Source organism: Sesamum indicum, linkage group LG13 (genome assembly GCF_026168435.1).
Source record: "Sesamum indicum cultivar Baizhima isolate 11 linkage group LG13, ASM2616843v1, whole genome shotgun sequence".
NCBI classification, from domain to species: Eukaryota; Viridiplantae; Streptophyta; class Magnoliopsida; order Lamiales; family Pedaliaceae; genus Sesamum; species Sesamum indicum.
The window spans coordinates 3865317-3878283 of NC_142669.1; the positions used below are offsets into that span (position 1 = coordinate 3865317).

At 37.8% G+C, this 12967-nt stretch overlaps 1 pseudogene across 1 annotated transcript in view; it reads right to left on the minus strand.

Moving 5' to 3' along the window:
* Nucleotides 1-12967, minus strand: part of LOC105179563 (ubiquitin C-terminal hydrolase 13-like) — a 44744-nt pseudogene that overhangs the window by 12834 nt on the left and 18943 nt on the right. Inside the window, exon 8 of the transcript XR_016063636.1 lies at nucleotides 169-240. The product of XR_016063636.1 is annotated as a ubiquitin C-terminal hydrolase 13-like (transcript). The remainder of the gene's footprint in view (nucleotides 1-168; nucleotides 241-12967) is intronic.

Here is a 12967-nt window from a genome sequence, read left to right on the forward strand (position 1 = left end):
TGAAGGAGGTTCCATTTTATGAGACTGAAAACCATGTACAACTTTCACCTGTTTAACGTAAATATTGCAACAGTTAAAAATCATATAATGCTATGTTATACGACAAATCTTAGAATTCTATGAACACACACACGCACACTTCCGGTAATAACTTGTTAGCTATATTACCTTCTCCTTGAGATGCTCAAGCACGTCACCGACAGTGCTTTCTTTTGGCAACCTAATACTGTGGGTTTCCAGCTATATATGGAAAACAAATGAGATATTTAGTGTTTGCTAAATATATAATAAATTTGCAAGTCTTGCATATGTATGCACTTGTATAGGAGCATAAAGTCCACTTATGAATGAATACTCACTTCAGAGTTTGCCACATAGCTGAAAGCTAGTTTGAGGATTCTCAACTCTTGTAATTCTGGCAGAGGTATATCCACTACTTCAAAGTATAGAATATCAGAAAGCTAAGCAAGAAAGTAATGCTTTGTTAGTTTCACACCCTCATCAAATGAACCACGACTTAGAGTTGTATGAATGCGTACTTGGTCGTAATGCAGCAGCATCTCTAACAAGTTTTCTACTCCTCAATATCTTATAGGATAAACTTTTGGTCGTTAAGAGTAGATATTGTGTGATGTAAGCCGTAGTTTGGACGGATCATCGACTCTGAGTTGGTTCGCTACTCTCTTAACAACTTCATCATATGAATCAAGCTTTGACCTTCACAATTAGTGAAATTTGATTAGCAGCGTCAAGTGGATCAATATTACCAATCATAACTTAGGAAATTACACTCGAGAACTAAAAGTCTGTCTTTTATTGAACTCACAGTTGTAAACAAAATTCATCCTTTTCAGGCCTTTCCAAGGAGCGAAAATGGATAACCTGCAGAATTAAAAACCAAAAAAGTCAAGATATATTAGATGAAAGTTAGAAGCATCACATCGTTGCTTTAACAAGAAGGTAGTGATGGGGTAAAAGAATACTTTTCGACTTAAAACCATTATTTTGGGGTCACTGAAAGGACGTAGATAATATAAATGGGGTACATTGAGTAACTAATAGTGTCCAGGTATGCATACGGACATGCACACTAAGATAATGGGAATCAAGACCAGGTGCAAGAGAAAGAGCAAAAATTTTAAAGAGTCGTGGAAGATAATATGATGAGATCACTCGATAATATTATACTCCGATATGATTCATTGTTTCTCGGAGGTGACAATATACAAATTTTATATTTTGTATATTTTTAAGCAAATAATAGGATCAAATACCAAAATACTTCAATAGGTAAAACCTTTTGTAGTGAAACAAATAAAACGGGCTACGAAAGTAATTAATTATGCTTTCTTCAGGCAATTAATGTATACAATAGTCAATATGAGGCCCAGCATCGACTATGTGATAAAAGGGACCATTTCAAGGAGGAGAAATGCAAAGAGAGAAAATAAAAGAGAAGTCAAAGAGGAATAAAGCACACAAACATAGTCATCACACTAAGATAACGAGAAACAAGGAGCAAGAGAGGGAGAAATATAAAGAGCGAGGAATTTCAAAGAATCATGAAAGATAATATGATGAGATCAGTTGGGAATTTATCCACAAAGTGATGAACCCAAATAGAACAATAACTACAGAGATAATGGTGGATATGAAAACCCTTATACAATAATTTAAGATCAAATGAGCCCCGACATAGAGTTGTATGAATGCTTACTTGGTCGTAATGCAACAGCATCTCTAACAAGTTTTCTACTCCTCGATATGTTCTAGGATGAGACTTTTGGTCGCTGAGAGTAGATATTATGTAATGAAAGCCGTAGTTTGGACGGATCATCTACTCCGAGTTGGTTTGCTACTCTCCTAACAACTTCATCATATGAATCAAGCTTTGACCTTCAAAATTAGTGAAATTTGAATAGCAGCGTTAAGTGGATCAACATTACCAATCATAACATAGGAAATTACACTCTAGAATTAAAAATCTGTTATTTATTGAACTCACAGTTGTAAACAACATTCATCCTTTTCAGACCTTTCCAAGAAGCGAAAGTGGATAACTTGCAAAATTACAACCAAAGAAGTCAGGATATATTAGATGAAAGTTAGAAACATCACATCGTTGCTTTAAGAAGAAGGTACTTACGGGGAAAAAGAATACTTTTAGACTTAGAACCATTATTTTGGGGTCACTGAAAGGAAATAGATGTGATAAATGGGGTACATTGAGTAAAATAGTGTCCAGGTATGCACACGCACATCGACACTAAGATAATGGGAATCAAGACCAGGTCGTGGAAGATAATACGATGAGATAACTCGATAATATTATACTCCGATATGATTCATTGTATCTCGGAGGTGACAATGTAAAAAATTTATATTTTGTATATTTTTAAGCAAATTATAGCATCAAGTACCAAAATACTTCAATAGGTAAAACCTTTCGTAGAGAAACAAATAATACGGGCTAGGAAAGCAATTAATTATGCTTTGTTCAGGCAATTAATGTATACAGTAGTCACTATGTGGCACAACATCGACTATGGATAAAAGGGACCATTTCATGGAGGAAAAATGCAAAGAGACAAAATAAAAGAGAAGTTGAAGAGCAATAAAGGACACAAACATAGGCATCACACTAAGATAACGAGAAACAAGAAGCCAGAGATGGAGAAATAGAAAGAGCGAGGAATTTCAAAGAATCATGGAAGAAAATATGATGAGATCGGTTGGGAATTTATCCACAAAGTGATGAACCCAAATAAAATAATAACTACAGAGATAATGGTGGATTTGAAAACCCTTATTCTATAATATAATACCACAAGAACCCTGACTTAGAGTTGTATGAATGCGTACTTGGTCGTGATGCAGCAGCATCTCTAACAAGATTACTACTCCTCGATATATTATAGGATGAGCTTTTGGCCGCTGAGAGTAGATATTGTGTAATGTAAGCCAAAGTTTGGACAAATTATCGACTCTGAATTGGTTCGCTACTCTCTTAGCAACTTCATCATATGAATCAAGCTTTGACCTTCACAATTAGTGAAATTTGAATAGCAACGTTAAGTGGATCAATATTACCAATCATAACATAGGAAATTATACTTTAGAATTAAAAATCTGTCTTTTATTGAACTCACAGCTGTAAACAAAATTCATCCTTTTTTGGGCTTTCCAAGGAGCAAAAGTCGATAACCTGAAAAATTACAAACCAAAAAATTCAGGATATATTAGATGAAAGTTAAAAGCATCACATCATTGCTTTAACAAGAAGGTAGTTACGGGGAAAAAGAATACTTTTAGACTTAGAACCATTATTTTGGGGTCACTGAAAGGAAATAGACGTTATAAATGGGATACATTGAGTAACTAATAGTGTCCAGGCATGCACACGCACATGCGCACTAAGATATTGAGAATAAAGACCAAGTGCAAGAGCAACAGCAAAAATTTTAAAGAGTCGTGGAAGATAATATGATGAGATCACTCGATAATATTGTACACCGATATGATTCATTGTTTCTCGTAGGTGACAATGTACACATTTTATATTTTTTATATTTTTAAGCAAATAATAGCATCAAATACCAAAATACTTTAATAGGTAAAACCTTTTGTAGAGATACAAATAGTACAGGCTAGGAAAGTAATTAATTATGCTTTGTTCAGGCAATAAACATATACAATAATCAATATGAGGCACAACATCGACTATGTGATAAAAGGGACCATTTCAAGGAGGAGAAATGAAAAGAGAGAAAATAAAAGAGAAGTCGAAGAGCAATAAAGAACACAAACATAGGCATTACACTAAGATAACGAGAAACAAGGAGCTAGAGAGTGAGAAATAGAAAGACCGAGGAATTTCAATGAATCATGGAAGATAATATGATGAGATCTGTTAGGAATTTATCGAAAAAGTGATGAACCCAAATAAAACAATTACTACATAGATAATGGTGAATTTGAAAACCCTTATACAATAATTTCAGATCAAGTGAACCCTGACTTAGAGTTGTATGAATGCATACAGAGTTGTAATGCAGTAACATCTCTAACAAGTTTTCAACTCCTCAATATGTTATAGGATGAGCTTTTTGTCGTTGAGAGTAGATATTGTGTAATGTAAGCCGTAGTTTGGACGGATCATCAACTCTAAGTTGGTTCGCTACTCTCTTAACAACTTCATCATATGAAGCTAGCTTTTACCTTCACAATTAGTGAAATTTGAATAGCAGCGTTAAGTGGATCAATATTACCAATCATAACATAGGAAATTATACTCTAGAATGAAAAGTTTGTCTTTTATTGAACTCACAGTTGTAAACAAAATTCATCCTTTTCAGGCCTTTCCAAGGAGCGAAAGTGGATAACCTGCAGAATTACAAACCAAAAAAGTTAGGATATATTAGATGAAAGTTAGAAGCATCACATCATTGCTTTAACAAGAATGTAGTTATGGGGAAAAAGAATACTTTTAGACTTAGAACCATTATTTTGGGATCACTGAAAGGAATAGATGTTATAAATGGGGTACATTAAGTAACTATAGTGTCCAGGTATGCACGCGCACATGCACACTAAGATAATGGGAATCAAGACCAGGTGCAAGAGAAAGAGAAAAAATTTTAAAGAGTCGGGAAAGATAATATGATGAAATAACTTGATAATATTATACTCCGATATGATTCATTGTTTCTCAGAGGTGACAATGTACAAAATTTATATTTTGTATATTTTGAAGCAAATAATAGCATCAAAAACCAAAATACTTCAATAGGTAAAACCTTTTGTAGAGAAACAAATAATAGCGGCCAGGAAAGCAATTAATTATGCTTTGTTCAGGCAATTAACGTATACAGTAGTCACTATGAGGCACAACATTGACTATGTGATAAAAGGGATCATTTGATGGAGGAAAAATGCAAAGAGAGAAATTAAAAGAGAAGTCGAAGAGCAATAAAAAACACAAAAATAGGCATCACACCAAGATAACGAGAAACAAGGAGCAAGAGAGTGAGAAATAGAAAGAGCGTGGAATTTCAAAGAATCATGGAAGATAATATGTTGAGATCAGTTGGAAATTTATACACAAAGTGATGAACCCAAATAAAACAGTAACCACAGAGATAATGGTGGATTTGATAACCCTTATACAATAATTCCAAATCAAATGAAACCCGAGTTAGAGTTGTATGAATCCATACTTGGTCGTAATGCCGCAGCACCTCTAACAAGTTTTCTACTCCTCGATATGTGATAGGATGAGCTTTTTGATGCTGAGAGTAGATATTGTGTAGTGTAAGCCGTAGTTTGGATGGATCATCAACTCCGAGTTGGTTCGCTACTCTCTTAACAACTTCATCATATGAATCAAGCTTTGACCTTCACAATTAGTGAAATTTGAATAGCAAGGTTATGTGGATCAATATTACCAATCATAACATAGGAAATTACATTCTAGAATTATAAGTCTGTCTTTTATTGAACTCATAGTTGTAAACAAAATTCATCCTTTTCAGGCCATTCCAAAGAGCGAAAGTGGATAACCTGCAGAATTACAAACCAAAAAAGTCAAGATATATTAGATGAAAGTTAGAAGCATCACATCATTGCTTTAACAAGAAGGTATGCACATTGGATACATTGAGTAACTAATAGGGTCCAGGTATTCACATGCACATGCACATGCACACTAAGATAATGGGAATCAAGACCAGGTGGAAGAGAAAGAGCAAAAATTTTAAAGAGTCGTGGAAGATAATATGATGAGATCACTCAATAATATTATAGACCTATATGACTCATTGTTTGTCGGAGGTGGCAATGTACAAATTTTATAGTTTGCATATCTTTAAGCCAATAATAGCATCAAATACCAAAATACTTCAATAGGCAAAACGTTTTGTCGAGAAACAAATAATACGGGCTAGGAAAGTAATTAATTATGCTTTGTTCAGGCAATTAACGTATACAATAGTCAATATGAAGCATAACATCAACTACATGATAAGAAGGACGATTTCAAGGAGGAGAAATGCAAAGAGAGAAAATAAAAGAGAAGTCGAAGAGCAATAACGAACACAAACATAGGCATCATAGTAAGATATAACGAGAAACAAGAAGCCAGAGAGGGAGAAACAGAAAGGGCGAGGATTATCAAAGAATCATGAAAGATAATATGATAAGTTTGGTTGGGAATTTATCCACAAAGTGATGAACCTAAATAAAATAATAACTACAGAGATAATGGTGGATTTAAAAACCCTTATACAATAATTTCAAATCAAATGAACCTTGACTTAGAGTTGTATGAATGCTTACTTCGTCGTAATGCAGCAGCATCTCTAATAAAATAGCAGCGTTAAGTGGATCAATATTACCAATCATAACATAGGAAATTACACTATAGAATTAAAATTCTGTCTTTTATTGAACTCACAGTTGTAAACAAAATTCATCATTTTTAGGCCTTTCCCAGGAGCAAAAGTCGATAACCTGCAGAATTACAAACCAAAAAAGTCAGGATATATAGAGCAGCGATGCAACCTCGAGGACTTTCACATTCTTCACAGCCCCCCCTCAAGCTGGAGCCGAGGAAGAGAGGCCCAGCTTGGGAAGGAAGCGAGCAAAATCTGCAGCAGTCAGGGATTTATTGAAGAGATCGACGACCTGAGCAGAACCGGGAATGTGAGAGGGACCAATGAAGCCATGTCTGAACTGATCGCAACCAAGGTGGCAGTCAATCTCCAGATGTTTGGTGCGCTCGTGAAAAACAGGGTTGGCCGTAATGTGAAGGGCAGCCTTGTTGTCACACCAGAATGGGATCGGGAGCAAAGTAGGAATGTCGAGGTTGCGGAATAGGAAAGAGATCGGACGGAGCTCGCTGACCATGGAAGCCATCCTACGATACTCCGCTTCGGTAGAGGACCTGGAGACCGTGGCCTGCTTCTTAGTGTTCCAGGAGATGAGAGATGACCCAAGGAAGATACAAAAACTAGTGATGGAACGGCCAGAACCCAAGCACGACGCCCAGGATGCATCAAAGTAACCACAAGTTGTTCCGAGCCAGAGGAAGGGAAGAAGAGACCAGTGTGGGATGTACCTTTAAGATATCGAAGGATGTGAAGCGCAACAGAACAGTGAGAGGTGCTAGGTGATTGTAGGAACTGACTGAGCTATTGAACAGCGAAAGAGATATCAACAATTTGTTGGTGAGCTGAAGATTCCACTGCATTGAGGCTTGCTTGAGTCCCTCTAAAGACCTCTGCAATATGCAGACATAGCCAGGGGGCACATTAGGTAAGCCCTCAGGTGGATCCATGTATACATCCTCATCCAGAAATTCGTGAAGGGAGGCATTGTTTATACCCAGTTGGAATAGGAGCCATGAGCAGGAGGCTGTCAAAGATAAAAAAATTCGGACAATAACGGATTTGGCAACAGGAGAAAAAGAATCAAGATAGTCAACTCCGTCAATCTGCTTGTAACCTTTGGCCACAAGGCGGGCCTTGTAGCGATCTAGCGATCCATCTGGGTTCAACTTTAATTTGTACACCCAGCGCGACTCGATAGGTCGCTTCCCCGGAGGCAATGGTGCAAGAGTCCAAGTTTCTTAGCAGCTAAGGCCGCAAGCTCCTGGTTCATGGCATCCACCCAGTTTGCATCCTTGTACGCCTGAGGATAAGTCTTTGGCTACTGGAAAACAGATAAGTTGGCAACAAAACGTATATGTGGAGCACTAAAGGATGTAGGATGGTACGTAGAGTGAATTGAAGAACAATGACACACATAATCCTCAGGCCAAGATGGTTGAGAGTTGACTCTCTACGACCTGCGAGGTTGACCAGTGGAAATAAGAACTATTGATGTAGGAAGTTGAGGAGCAGGGGAGATGGAGGAAGAACGACCTGGACTGCGACCCAGTCAGGAATGGAGGAGGAATCCCAGTCGGGAATAGAGACAGGAGGGTTTGTTTGGAAAGGGAATGAGTGTTCATAGAAAATCACATCTCTAGAAGTGGACATTGTTTTCTAGCGATGTCATAGACCTTAAATGCATTTTTTTAGTAACAATATCCAAGGAAAATGCATCTAGTGGCTCGCTCATCGAATTTGTATTTGTGAGGTCGAATGATGGTTGCATAGCACAAACACCAGAACACCTTTAGCTGAGAAAGGTCAAGTGATCCTTTAGCTAAGAAAGGTCAAGTGATTTGTTTTAGAGGACCTCAATCGTGACTTCCAATGGAGTATCGGTGTAGGTAGTCCGTTTATGAGGTAGGTCGCTGTGAGGACAGATTCTCCACAGAAGTGTTTGGGCAAGTGTGACTGGAAGAGTAAGGCGCGAGCTACTGTGATGACATGTTTGTACTTACGTTCTACCACCCCATTCTATTGTGGTGTGTATGGATAAGAGATTTGATGCATTATACCATGCGACCAGAAGAGAGATTGACAATGAGAATTGACCAACTCAGTCCCATTGTCCGAACAGACGACCTGAATGGATCTGAGTTCGCACCATTACGAGAAAGTTATATAAGACTTGAGGTGTTTGTGATTTATATTTAACGAGAAAGGTCCACGTTGCTCTACTATAGTCATCTACCAGGGTTATGGCAACCAATGAGCGAGCTAATGTGATAAGTCCCCCACAAGTCATTGTGTAATAGTTCGGAAGGGGAAGATGATCTGGTAGTGCTAATCGGAAAAGGAAGTCTTTGCTGCTTTGCCAAAGGACAAATGTCGCAATCATGATTAAAAGAAACCGAACAATGTTTTATTTCAGGAACATGGATATGTTTGATTACAATGGGTGACGGATAACCCAACCTTTTGTTCCACAAAACGCAATCACTATTGTGAAATACAGAGCAAGTAGTGTGAACAAAACGGCGAATGACATTAGGATCGAAGGAGGTCGCATCTAAGCGATATAGATTTCTAACTTGCTTGCCCACCGCTATGACGTGCTTAGTCTTCTGGTCCTTAAAGAGGCTCTAAGATGGGTGAAAAACAACTTCGATCAGTAATGACAAACAAATTTTGTGAACGGAAAGGATATTGAATTGAAAAGATGGCACCAAGAAAACATTTGTAATGGGTAGATTTTTGTTAAGCACAACACTCCTTGTGTGAGTGACAGATCGACAAGTTCTATCGGGTAAGTGGACAAAGGTCGGATGAGTGAGAGGAGAGAGATTATCAAGAGTGCAAGTACTGCCACATATATGATTAGTTGCCCCCGTATCTATGATCCAAGAGGACAAAGAGGTATGCGCACAAACAGTAAAAACATGATTTATACCTGCAAAGTCATCAATGTGTGCCAGGTTGCCTTGTGCAGGAGGCTGCATGGTATTTCGCATCAATGCAAGCAACTCCTGATGTAGCTCCTCTTTCGTGCTCGTTTGTGCCAGATAGCCCTTCTCATTTTGCGACCTGCACGGCAAAACCTTTGTTGCCGCTTCCTTCCTTCTTCCTTTTATCTGTGAGCTCTTTGTACAAGTCAGGTGTCCATTGCAACTTAATAACAGGTGCTCTGATTGTGCCCGGTTCGCTGACAAGTCAGGTTGTGCTTTCAACCTCAGCGATCTCCATCTGGACCCTTTTCTGCTTCTCCACACTTTGTGTGATGGAGTAGGCCTTGTTAATGGAAGGAACCAGCTCCATGACCAGCAATTGATGTCGTACAATCTCAAAAACATTGTTGAGCCCCATCAGAAATTGCATCAGTTGTGTGAAAGCAGGTAAGTCCTCCACTACCTTCCAGGCCCCACAGGTACACACCCGTTGCACGTGCACTGAGGCGTTGGCTTCAGTTCTGCCATTTCGTCCCACAATCTCTTGATATTCGTAAAATAGGATGACATGGGGAGATTACCCCTGTGTCATAGAGCAGATTTCTCTCGGAATTTGGTGCAACTGAATTTGGTAGAATTTATGGTGTAAGTAGAGGATATGGCCGAGAGGAGGCGGCGAAGTAATAGGAAAAAGGTGTGTAGAGATACAAAATATGTGCATTATATTTGGTTTTATATTTAGAGTGTTTTGTTTTCTTTTGGGAGATAAAGAGACAAAAATAAAGATAAGTAAAAACATGTTAGAAATAGTATGTAAGTTTGGATTTATAGTTTAATATAACTTATGTAAAATAGATTTTATAAGTTTGGTTTTGTATCTTGGAAGAAAAAATTCACTATTTATTGTCAAATCGTGTCTATTTTATACGAATTTATAATTAGGGTTAGTTAAATTTTAATATTAGAACTATGGTTGTTTTACACTTGGACATCTAAACTTTTTTTTGGGTCAACTTACCATTTTAACTTTATGAAATTTCTCACTTTTTAATTTATAACTATTTCTCAGCCATTTGTTTTATAAAAAACAAAATCACATGAAATGCACATGTGATACTTAAAGGTTATATAATGTGATATTATATACATATGAACAGTCTGTAATATTTTATCCGCAGAAAGATCAATACAATGACGATCATATTTGGAAAAGTGCAAATTTCGCAAAGTTGAGATGGTAAATTGACACAAAAAATTAGTTTTGGTGGCAAAGTATAAAAATGGACATAGTTCATATGGTAAAAATATAATTTACCCTTATAATTATATATATTGTTTTACTTGTAGGTGAATTGAACTGTATATATTATTGTATATATATTTTTCTATGAAAAATCATACTCAATTTATGTTTTATTTCATATATAATAAATATATATTTAATAAATAATTTTATGCACATTGGTAACAGGCTAAGAATTTATTTTGACGTTCTATTCCAATTACTAAATATAAATAGACTACTTCAAGCATATATTTGATGAATTTATTTAAATAATTTAATATTATAAAGTTTTTATGAATTAGTAAAAACATACAACCAAAGTTAGTTATTTTAAGGCCACATTTTTTAATAAATAGTATATATTTAAATTAATTGTAGCATGTTAGAATGGATCTAAGTTAATTACACCATATCTATAAATATGTGAAGATTTAAATAGAATAGAGTTAATAAATTGTACCATACTATAGAATTTAACAAATACATTTCTCTCTCTGTGCTTGTTTGCTAGATTAGAGAATTCCACCAAAGAATGCAGAGAGTGAGAAGAACTCCGATTTCTAACCCAAATTGGGCTGCAGGAGAGCTAAGAAACCGCTCAATAGCGGTCGTAACTTCCACTGAAAATACATTGAAGACGAGTGAAACTTACTACCACCACCACAAGAAAACCCAGCAAATCGACCACCACTACTTGATTTTTGCCACAGCTGCGGTGCTTAAAACCGTGATATGAAGCTCCAGAATCAGCTTCTGCACAAAGAAGGGATGCTCAAGGTAACATATTTTCGATTGAGCGCGTTCCCCCACCATCTCCAGCAGAACGGGTTGGTGCACAGAATGTGGGCGATGGTGGTCTGAAACCTGGCGGCGAAAGACGACTGACGGTGGAAGGAGTGATGATTGGAGAAAAACGTGAGAATGTACTTACATGAATTTTGTATATGATGTTGAGAAACGAGGCAAAGCCTGAAATAAAACAAAATAAACATAGTCCAGGTGAATTAAACATGTGGCCTGTTTTGGTTTATCTCAGAGATGGGCTGAAAATGAATAAAAGTGGTGTGATATTAATGTAATTGTATTTATATAAACACCCACTCAACAAAAAAAAGAAAATAAAATATTTGATGGGATAGACTCTTCAAACACTCTCTGTTCTCTCACACACACTACCACACCTTCACAAACACACACTACAAGTCTCCTCCACGGTGAACTTGAGGGCGATTAGGAGGACAAAAGTGAACCTATTGCCGAGTGTGCGGATCATTGGGGAGAGGATGGTCTCGATTTCTTGGATGTGTCTGAAACTGCAGTTGGCGAAAACAGTACCGACCAGGGAAGCAGCGACAATGGCGTCTCTACTGCTTCACCAGCGCGACTAGCGGATGAGATTTGTGTCTCCTTTAATATCGGAGAATTTTTAAATTAGGTGCACAAGATTGTTGATGATGGCGATGATGTTTCTCTTGCTGCGTTTGAAACTCTAAAACAGAAGTGGGTTATGAAATTTCACCTGAACCTGTTCTCGCAATTGCTGCACCAAAGGAGATGACCTGCGCGACTTCTGCTGGTGTTGTTGGCCCGTCGTCGACGAATATGGTTACAGCAGCAGATATGGACCAGACGAGGAAGGTGGCGCCACCAGCGCAAACCCTAGATGCGCAATAGATTTTGGATGCGTCTGTTGCTGTATCAGCGCCGACGATGATGGAGGCTGGGGTGTTGAGGATGTCTCAACCATCTGGAAAGTTGCCGGCTTTGGAGAAGGACATGGAACATGCGACGCCGGTCATGCCGGCGACGAACAGTGCTGCAATTTTTGCTGCAGCATCATAGTCGCAGTAGATTGACGGTTTTGGGGTGCCTTACACGTCTAAAAAACAACCAACTATGGAGGAAGGGATGTGTCATGAGCACACGGCGACAGTGCCTTGCTGGCCAGCGATGAACGACGCTGGAATTTCTATTGCAGAATCTTTGTTTCTGCAACCTGCTCAGCTGTCTATTTATGCTCCAGTTATAGTTTCAATTCCGGCGATTGAAACTGATCGGACTTTGGGTGTACACATGCACAATCCGACAGTGGCTAATATCTTGTCCGGTAATACGGGTTTGTTTTTTGGAAATATTCCCCTACGTACTAGTTTTGAAATCCCACTTTATGATGCTAAAATTGCTTTTGCTTTCAATAATTCCTCCCGAAAAACTTTTCGTATGTTGCACCGGCAATGAAAAATGGTGAAGTCATAGTATGACCGACATTGGAATCGATTCATGATGGGTCTCGTTGGTGGAAGGCAATAGCAGTGGGGTATTATTTAGGCAAACGCCCGTACTTCCATCACCTGAAAGAGTATGTGACT